This window comes from Apostichopus japonicus, chromosome 8 (genome assembly GCF_037975245.1).
Source record: "Apostichopus japonicus isolate 1M-3 chromosome 8, ASM3797524v1, whole genome shotgun sequence".
NCBI classification, from domain to species: Eukaryota; Metazoa; Echinodermata; class Holothuroidea; order Aspidochirotida; family Stichopodidae; genus Apostichopus; species Apostichopus japonicus.
In genome coordinates this window covers 40,467,607-40,477,661 of record NC_092568.1, presented here as the reverse complement: position 1 = coordinate 40,477,661, position 10,055 = coordinate 40,467,607, and positions in this window count along the sequence as shown.

The window sequence follows — 10,055 nt, the reverse complement described above, 5'->3', positions numbered from 1 at the left end:
TAAAAATTATTGATTTTTTTCCTTATGAAAAGGGCATACAAGAGGAATCATTATGCAAATTAGGTGGAGAAATGCGAAGAAAATACCTGATATTCCTCATTCTTGTCAGCGTATAAAACCTACTCCTCTTGATACGGATACATTTGAATTTCAAATATATATCTGCTATATATATATATATATATATATATATATATATATATATATATATATATATATATATATATATATCAAAGTGATTTACAAGATGGACAGCCACATGCTCTCTTACTAAACAATGCATCGATTGACAATATCAACTACTTCCGGCATGTCAAACTCTCTGACGTCATAGCTGACGAAGTTCTTTAAAGCCAGTTGTACTATCAAAGTCAATTATTAGTGATGCAAACACTTCTCAACTAAATATGATTTCAGGAAGGAACAAACCTACTCTTAAGAGGTTTGTTTTCGCCGCTTTTCCTAGTCAGATTCTGTTTACATGTCTTCCACAACATGGTAAAGGGTATATGCCGAGGGTCCACAAATTATAAGAGGCGGGATTTGTTTTTCCTCTCGGGAAGTAACACGAGATGTTTTAACACCAAGCCCGTAGTCCAAGATAGATTCATGTATTCTGTGCATCGATTCTGGAGGGTAGGTCATTCGTCATTCCTTCTGGGGGAGATGTTCGGCTAAAGGTTATCGGACCGATGGTCTTTACTCTACAGAGTAAAGGAGGAAGAAACGTAGTCTCTTGATGGTACCCAAACTGCTGAGAAGGTTGCTCTGTTAGTTGATGGCAGCATAGGCCCATTAAAAGCCCCAATGACACATCACTGGATAGTTGTCAAGTTAGCCTTTCCTGGCACCATCAATTTTCCGTCTCATGACAGAGACGATTTTTTTTTCTATCAGAGCCTGACGTTTTCATCACGACAAACATCTTCACGCAGTAGTAAACAATTTTCGTACGCCGCTCATGGGAGGCCTAAAGGGGTATTAAATTGCCTAATTTTACAATATATTATAGTTTTACAGAGGCATCGGAATATAACTGCAATCTTTATGAAATACATATGGGTGATATGGTAATATTAACTTCAACACCAGCATTGTCTTCATTAATATTATACACTGTCATATCGGAAGTTCATGAGACAATAAATACGTTTGTCGAATTATGCTTTTGTAAGTATTAAGTCTTCTGTAATCTGGTATGCTTGTCACATTGAATACGGACATCAGAGTACGTTCAGTGTTTTGTAAGCATATTCAGTTTTCCGTAATATGGTATGCGTATAACATTGAACACGGACAGCAGAGTACGTGCAGTGTTTTGCAAGTATATTCAGTCCTTCGTAATCTGGTATGCTCATAATATTGACTACGGACATCAGAGTACGTACAGTTTTTTTTTTTGTAAGTATATTCATCGTTCCGTCATCTGGTATGCTTATAACATTGAATACGGACAGAAGAGTACGTGCAGTTTTTTTTTTTGTAAGTATATTCAGTCTTCCGTTATCTTGTATGCTTATAAAATTGAATACGGACAGCAGAGTGCGTGCAGTGTTTTGTAAGTATATTCAGCGTTCGGTCATCTGGTATGCTTGTAACATTGAATACGGACAGCAGAGTGCGTGCAGTGTTTTGTAAGTATATTCAGCGTTCCGTCATCTGGTATGCTTATAACATTGAATACGGACAGCAGACTGCGTGCAGTGTTTTGTAAGTATATTCAGTCTTCCGTTATCTTGTATGCTTATAACATTGAATACGGACAGCAGAGTACTGCAGTTTTTTGTAAGTATATATTCAGTCTTCCGTCATCTGGTATGCTTATAACATTGAATACGGACATCAGAGTACGTGCTTTTTTTTTGTAAGTATATATTCAGTCTTCCGTTATCTGTTATGCTTATAACATTGAATACGGACAGCAGAGTACGTGCAGTTTTTTTTGTAAGTATATTCAGTCTTCCGTTATCTTGTATGCTTATAACATTGAATACGGACAGCAGACTGCGTGCAGTGTTTTGTAAGTATATTCAGCGTTCCGTCATCCGGTATGCTTATAACATTGAATACGGACAGCAGAGCACGTACAGTTTTTCTTGTAAGTATTTTCAGTCTTCCGTTATCTGGTATGCTTATAACATTGAATACAGACAGCTGAGTGCGTGCAGTGTTTTGTAAGTATATTCAGTCTTCCGTTATCTGGTATGCTTATAACATTGAATACGGACAGCAGAGTACTGCAGTGTTTTGTAAGTATATATTCAGTCTTCCGTCATCTGGTATGCTTATAACATTGAACACGGACAGCAGAGTACGTGCTTTTTTTGTAAGTATATTCAGTCTTCCGTTATCTGGTATGCTTATAACATTGAATACGAACAGCAGAGTGCGTGCAGTGTTTTGTAAGTATATTCAGCGTTCCGTCATCTGGTATGCTTGTAACATTGAATACGGACAGCAGAGCACGTGCAGTTTTTCTTGTATTTTCAGTCTTCCGTTATCCGGTATGCTTATAACATTGAATACGGACAGCAAAGTGCGTGCAGTGTTTTGTAAGTATATATTCAGTCTTCCGTCATCTGGTATGCTTATAACATTGAATACGGACAGCAGAGTACGTGTTTTTTTGTTTTTTTTTGTAAGTATATATTCAGTCTTCCGTTATCTGGTATGCTTATAACATTGAATACGAACAGCAGAGTGCGTGCAGTGTTTTGTAAGTATATTCAGCGTTCCGTCATCTGGTATGCTTGTAACATTGAATACGGACAGCAGAGTGCGTGCAGTGTTTTGTAAGTATATTCAGCGTTCCGTCATCTGGTATGCTTATAACATTGAATACGGACAGCAGAGCACGTACAGTTTTTCTTGTAAGTATTTTCAGTCTTCCGTTATCCGGTATGCTTATAACATTGAATACAGACAGCTGAGTGCGTGCAGTGTTTTGTAAGTATATTCAGTCTTCCGTTATCTGGTATGCTTATAACATTGAATACGGACAGCAGAGTACTGCAGTGTTTTGTAAGTATATATTCAGTCTTCCGTCATCCGGTATGCTTATAACATTTAATACGGACAGCAAAGTGCGTGCAGTGTTTTGTAAGTATATATTCAGTCTTCCGTCATCTGGTATGCTTATAACATTGAATACGAACAGCAGAGTACGTGTTTTTTTTTTTTTTTTGTAAGTATATATTCAGTCTTCCGTTATCTGGTATGCTTATAACATTGAATACGAACAGCAGAGTGCGTGCAGTGTTTTGTAAGTATATTCAGTCTTCCGTTATCTGGTATGCTTGTAACATTGAATACGGACAGCAGAGTGCGTGCAGTGTTTTGTAAGTATATTCAGTCTTCCGTTATCTTGTATGCTTATAACATTGAATACGGACAGCAGAGTACGTGCAGTGTTTTGTAAGTATATTCAGTCTTCCGTTATCTGGTATGCTTATAACATTGAATACGGACAGCAGAGTGCGTGCAGTGTTTTGTTAGTATATTCAGTCTTCCGTTATCTGGTATGCTTATAACATTGAATACGGACAGCAGAGTGCGTGTAGTGTTTTGTAAGTATATTCAGTCTTCCGTTATCTGGTATGCTTATAACATTGAACACGAACATCAGAGTACGTGCTTTTTTTGTAAGTATATTTAGTCTTCCGTCATCTGGTATGCTTATAACATTGAATACGGACAGCAAAGTACGTGCAATGTTTTGTAAGTATATATTCAGCGTTCCGTCATCTGGTATGCTTATAACATTGAATACGGACAGCAGAGCACGTGCAGTTTTTCTTGTATTTTCAGTCTTCCGTTATCCGGTATGCTTATAACATTGAATACGGACAGCAAAGTGCGTGCAGTGTTTTGTAAGTATATATTCAGTCTTCCGTCATCTGGTATGCTTATAACATTGAATACGGACAGCAGAGTACGTGTTTTTTTTTTTTTTTTTGTAAGTATATATTCAGTCTTCCGTTATCTGGTATGCTTATAACATTGAATACGAACAGCAGAGTGCGTGCAGTGTTTTGTAAGTATATTCAGCGTTCCGTCATCTGGTATGCTTGTAACATTGAATACGGACAGCAGAGTGCGTGCAGTGTTTTGTAAGTATATTCAGCGTTCCGTCATCTGGTATGCTTATAACATTGAATACGGACAGCAGAGCACGTACAGTTTTTCTTGTAAGTATTTTCAGTCTTCCGTTATCCGGTATGCTTATAACATTGAATACAGACAGCTGAGTGCGTGCAGTGTTTTGTAAGTATATTCAGTCTTCCGTTATCTGGTATGCTTATAACATTGAATACGGACAGCAGAGTACTGCAGTGTTTTGTAAGTATATATTAAGTCTTCCGTCATCCGGTATGCTTATAACATTTAATACGGACAGCAAAGTGCGTGCAGTGTTTTGTAAGTATATATTCAGTCTTCCGTCATCTGGTATGCTTATAACATTGAATACGGACAGCAGAGTACGTGCAGTGTTTTGTAAGTATATTCAGTCTTCCGTTATCCGGTATGCTTATAACATTGAATACGGACAGCAGAGTACGTGCAGTGTTTTGTTAGTATATTCAGTCTTCCGTTATCTGGTATGCTTATAACATTGAATACGAACAGCAGAGTGCGTGCAGTGTTTTGTAAGTATATTCCGTCTTCCGTTATCTGGTATGCTTATAACATTGAATACGGACAGCAGAGTACGTGCAGTGTTTTGTAAGTATATTCAGTCTTCCGTTATCTGGTATGCTTATAACATTGAATACGGACAGCAGAGTACGTGCAGTGTTTTGTTAGTATATCCAGTCTTCCGTTATCTGGTATGCTTATAACATTGAATACGAACAACAGAGTACTGCGTGTAGCGTTTTGTTAGTATATTCAGTCTTCCGTTATCTTGTATGCTTATAACATTGAATACGAACAGCAGAGTGCGTGTGTGAGTCTATTTTGAAGTGTCTGTCGTCTCGAGTTCACTAGGTTTCGGGGGTATTTTTCTTTTTTTGTCTTTCTAGGAACTACTTGAGAAGGCAGAGGGGCATTCTCGAACTTTTCTGCTCTCAGGCGTTTGAGAAACCCCCTCTCATTCTTTATTTCCGTATTCCAGACCAATGCAAACTACAACGCTTGAGGCTATGTCTTCATTTTCCACCCTAATGCAACGTTTACGTGCCAAGAGAGTGTATATACGGTATACGCTGATGTATCACGGAGTAAGTCAATTCCCGTAATCAGACTTTGCAATATACTGAGGAACATTTACAAGTGCAAATTTAATCTACCTGGGGTATTATACACAAGGGTTTATAAATGTATAAGACGCCTTCCAGTTTATCTTTTCATGGTATTATATACCGTGCGTCGTCTTGTAAAGTAGTTGAATTTCTTGAGGAGCTCTTATGCACGGAACTGGCGCTTAATATAGCTAGCGGCTACAAACGAAAGAGTCGAGATTAAGAAAGAAGACCGGGAACTTTCATTAAATTAGGAAGAATTATCTTTGCATTCTGTGTCAAAAAATAGTTTACAGTTGACTAGGAAGTATCAAAGCCTTGTTATAGCTAGAGAAAAAATTGTCTCAAGAGTCAGCTGAATATAGCCTACATATAGTCCCACATTACGAACTTAGTGTAGTAACAGAATATAACTTTACAATGCATACAAGTTCAACAAGTGTATATTAGCTAATCCGAAGGCTGACTTTTGGCTTACACAGCTAGAATGCAACACGCACCGATGAAATCATTAGCGGACTAGTGTATAAGAATCAGTTGAAAAGGGGAAAATATTCAGCATATAAGCCAAACGGGGGAGACGATTAGGGGAAAGGGGGTAACTCTTGAAGGTGCAGGTGTAGCATTTATTTCATTAGCCAATCTATAGGGACTGCGTTAGTTCTTTTTTTCGAGAAGAGCACCCCATACGTACCCCGAGTCCTGACCCGACATTCCACATATATAGTGCTGCACCATTCAAGTCTATACGAGCCTGAAATAATAACACACGGTTATAGGGAAATGGATATCTTAATCGGAAATTAATCTGGGCGGGGAGGAAGGGTGTGGGAGGGGGGGGGGTGCGGGGAGTGTAGCAATTATCTTTTGAGCCAATCAGTCAAGATTGAATTAGTTCTACTTTCAAGGTGAGCAGACAACCCCATACCTACCCCATGCCCGGCTTTCCATCCAATATATTCCACATTATATTATTTTCCAGACCAGTGACTTGACATAGAAAACTTAACCAACTTGAACAATCTTTTCTGTCATATTTTCTCAGAAAAGCAGGAAAATATTTTCAGCCTTCATATAATTTAGATTTTCGGTCTCCTGCATGCAGCAAACACAGGATAAATAAGCCAGTTGGGATAATTTCCTCACGCTACTATTTCTCTAAACTGTCCTCCCATATCATGCTTCAAGGCACTCGTATTGACAGTACAAACAATTCCTAACCCTTTTCTGATAGAAACATGATATCCATACTGCTCATACTGACACTACAAGTGCTCTGAAGCGGTACATGACAGTATACAGTATAGAAAAACTTGTCCCAACTGGGGTGGGATAAATATAGCTTACATCATCTTTTGGCGTTTGGTTGTGAGTTTCGAGCATCTTCACAAAACCTACCAGATATTAGTCAAAGTAAAAAAATTAATTGATGAAATTAATCAGAACATTAATATATTGAGTTAACTAATCATTCATAGTAAACAAATCGTCGTGGAGGAGTTGGGACTGTGCAACCCTCCCCTGTTATCAACCCCAAACTAAAGAATTATTAGCACATCACCTTGCGTGTAGATCTATTTTATAGCCTGCTTATGCCTTAGACTGCATTAGTTTCCGTCTATTTTTTTTTTATTATAACCTTTTTTTCTGGAGAAGGACCGACTGCCCCCCCCCCCGGCTTCAATTCCATTAGGACCACACCCATTTTATCCCACCACAACCGCTCCACCGAATATTCAAATTAGGTAAAACCCCATTTTCGAATGAAAATAATAGTAAAAATTCCAATATTTTGTTTATCTATCTATCTATCTATCTATATATATATATATATATATATATATATATATATATATATATATATATATATATATATATATATATATATATATATATATATATATATATATATATATATATATATATATATATATATATATATATATATATATATATATATATATATATATAGATATAGATATATGTTCTTCATCGCACTGGCATATACAGACTGACTATGATCAATGTATCTTTAACCAGAGCATATTACCATTGAAACACTGCGCCGCCTGTATAACTCGATCATGTTCAGTGGTATATAGCCCTGTTAATGCTGCGCGCCTTTGACCTTCTCGGGTTTCCAGACACACTTGCATATTACCCAACTTAGCTCAAAGAGGAATCTCCTAACCTTTCTGTCAGCAACAATGCAGCATCCATTCTTGTCACAATAAACCTGCCTTCATATCAAAACATTAAACGAACAGTACAGTTATTTTTATTAGATATATTGCCTTAGAATATTTCACCCTGACGTCGCCAACGAGCGTACATCAGGCTTTTAAGATATCACCAATTTGATCAGTCTGATATATTAGCTATATGTTTTAAAAGAAACGTACAATTCTAAAACTCTACGTGTCGGGTCCATTTGATGCACGTTTAATGACTTAAATATGTTAATTCTTCAGTAACATAAGGACAAATTGTTGCTGAAAACAGGCGTTAGGTCAAGCATTGGTCGGTACGTCGGTGATGCAATGGTATATTGCAGTATACCTGACCTAGCAGCTAACTCTTTGGCTATCAGTGTGTGCATAACGATAGTCAGTATTGGCCTTATGTAAGTTATGTGTCGATTTAAATTAGAGTAATGTAATCCAACACGTATACTGCAGTGCGCCACAAGCGATACACGCATATTTCATTGCATGCAGTTTTAAAGTAATTAAATGGAGATTTCAATAATACATTAAAACAAAAACTACTATTAGAAGATTCAGATGCGCAACCACCGTGCTGGGGAAGGGGATGGGGGAGGGGAAAGATGTTGCGTCGTGCAAGGGAGGGGTCTAAGGGAAGGGGTGTCCCTTGTGAGAGTTTTGGTAAAATGGTGGTGCTTGGATGCAAACTGGTACTATATTTTCCAACTATGTTGAAGGATTTTCGACTGTGTAAGGTTGTATCGCAATACATGTAATATTTATTTATTGTACACTAGAAAATTTTGTTATACTATATATCTGCTAGAGGGAGAGGAGGGGGAGGGCTAAGTCCCCTGATTTTTCTGGGTGGTAATAAAGCTCCCCAACCTCTAGAAATCATACGTATGTGCGCCCCTGTGAAGATATAATTTGATATAATATTTATCATATTATTTTGTCTGCCTTTGGAAAGGTATATAATTATGTGGAAGTCCGCTTGACTATAGAATATAGTACATTCCAGTGTATGATTCATTTTTACAGACCTTCAATAAAATCCGCCAACCAAATTCATTATCAGTGTTTACAAAGTCGTACATATATAGCTCAAACAATTTCCTTTTTTCTTCTTCTTCTTTGGTTTTTTGCTCTATGATTACAAGGCTTTCAGAGTTAAGGGTCGTCCACAATCACACAATTTGGATTTCCTCACAATCTTTCTGTTTTCGTGTACATAATTGCATTTTCATAATTGGTTCATTATACGAATGATTGCTATTATCAATTATGGATATTGTAATATTGCATCAAGCAGAAGCGTTGTGATGTCGCTGTTCACGAAAGATTAAAACCTATTTTTAGGGTTATAACTTTCCGTAACAATCTACGCGCGTGTACATTTCGGGGGAGTCAATGATGCACGTGTTCTGTTATATACTTTCAACATTTATATTCCAAATTATCTTTATTTAAGGAGCGAAAGGATAATCAAATCCGAAAAGGAGTAAAAGCAGAAGATTATTGAAGTGTGTTTCTCTTTCTTCTTTCCATTGCAACATATTCCGTGTTAGTATATATATGTGATAATGCAACATTCCGGGTTTAATACCGTAACTAAATAACCTTATCCCTGACCAATTTTCGATTAGATAAGATCTTAAGAATACATTACAATTTTGGTTTAATTAAATTTTCAAACGTTTTCAACATATTTTATGGCCAAATGTGACTTGGCAACATTCCCTTTTTAATAAACAAACATTCAGTATGCGGTATAGCATGTTCACACAAACAATGCCAATTTGGACGTCAGGCCATAATCGATTTCTACTATCAAACTGTTCAGAGCACCTTTCTTGATGCAATTCGATACCAGAAGCATAACAAATAATATGGCACAGTAGCTTCACCAATGACAAAAAGTCACGTACATTATTTTGGTCCTCAATTATTAAGTGATAATCTGCCATCAGATTGCGTCATCGATTGCGGTATCGTGATATGCTGTGTCATGACATTCTTACACATTAACAATAACTCCATGCATGCAGCTACTTCCACAGTTTGAGAGCTTGTTATAGATAAAACTATGTACGTCATCAACCAGACACTTCTAGCATTTTGAGATGTCTCAGATCCACTTTACAGCCTCAGTCATTGGGATGCATGCTCACGTCAATCTATAGCAATATTACAAGAAAAACTCAAATATTTCAAAACTGGTTTAAGTTCTTTACTACGGTAATTCCTCTTTGAAGTAAGAGCATATGGAATCGTTCGCGATATGGTAAACACAGCATATGATCTTTGTTACTTTTTCTGTCTAATTTAGCTCTATTCATCGTTAATTTGTCCAATTTAGATGTCTCTGTCCGTCTGTCTTTTTTAGAGATGTCCTTAGTCATTTTGCAGTAGATAAGCAGTTTGTTAAGATTTTGTTCTCACTTTAAAGACAAACTAATTTCCCCTAGATACAGAGGCCGTACAATAAAACCAAACAACGCAATCCATTTTCAAGACAAGTACTCTTTATTCTTGTGCTGTGACCATGTGATCAATGCAGTGTTATATCAAGTGAATTATCACAAGTCTCGTCAATGGGTATATAGCG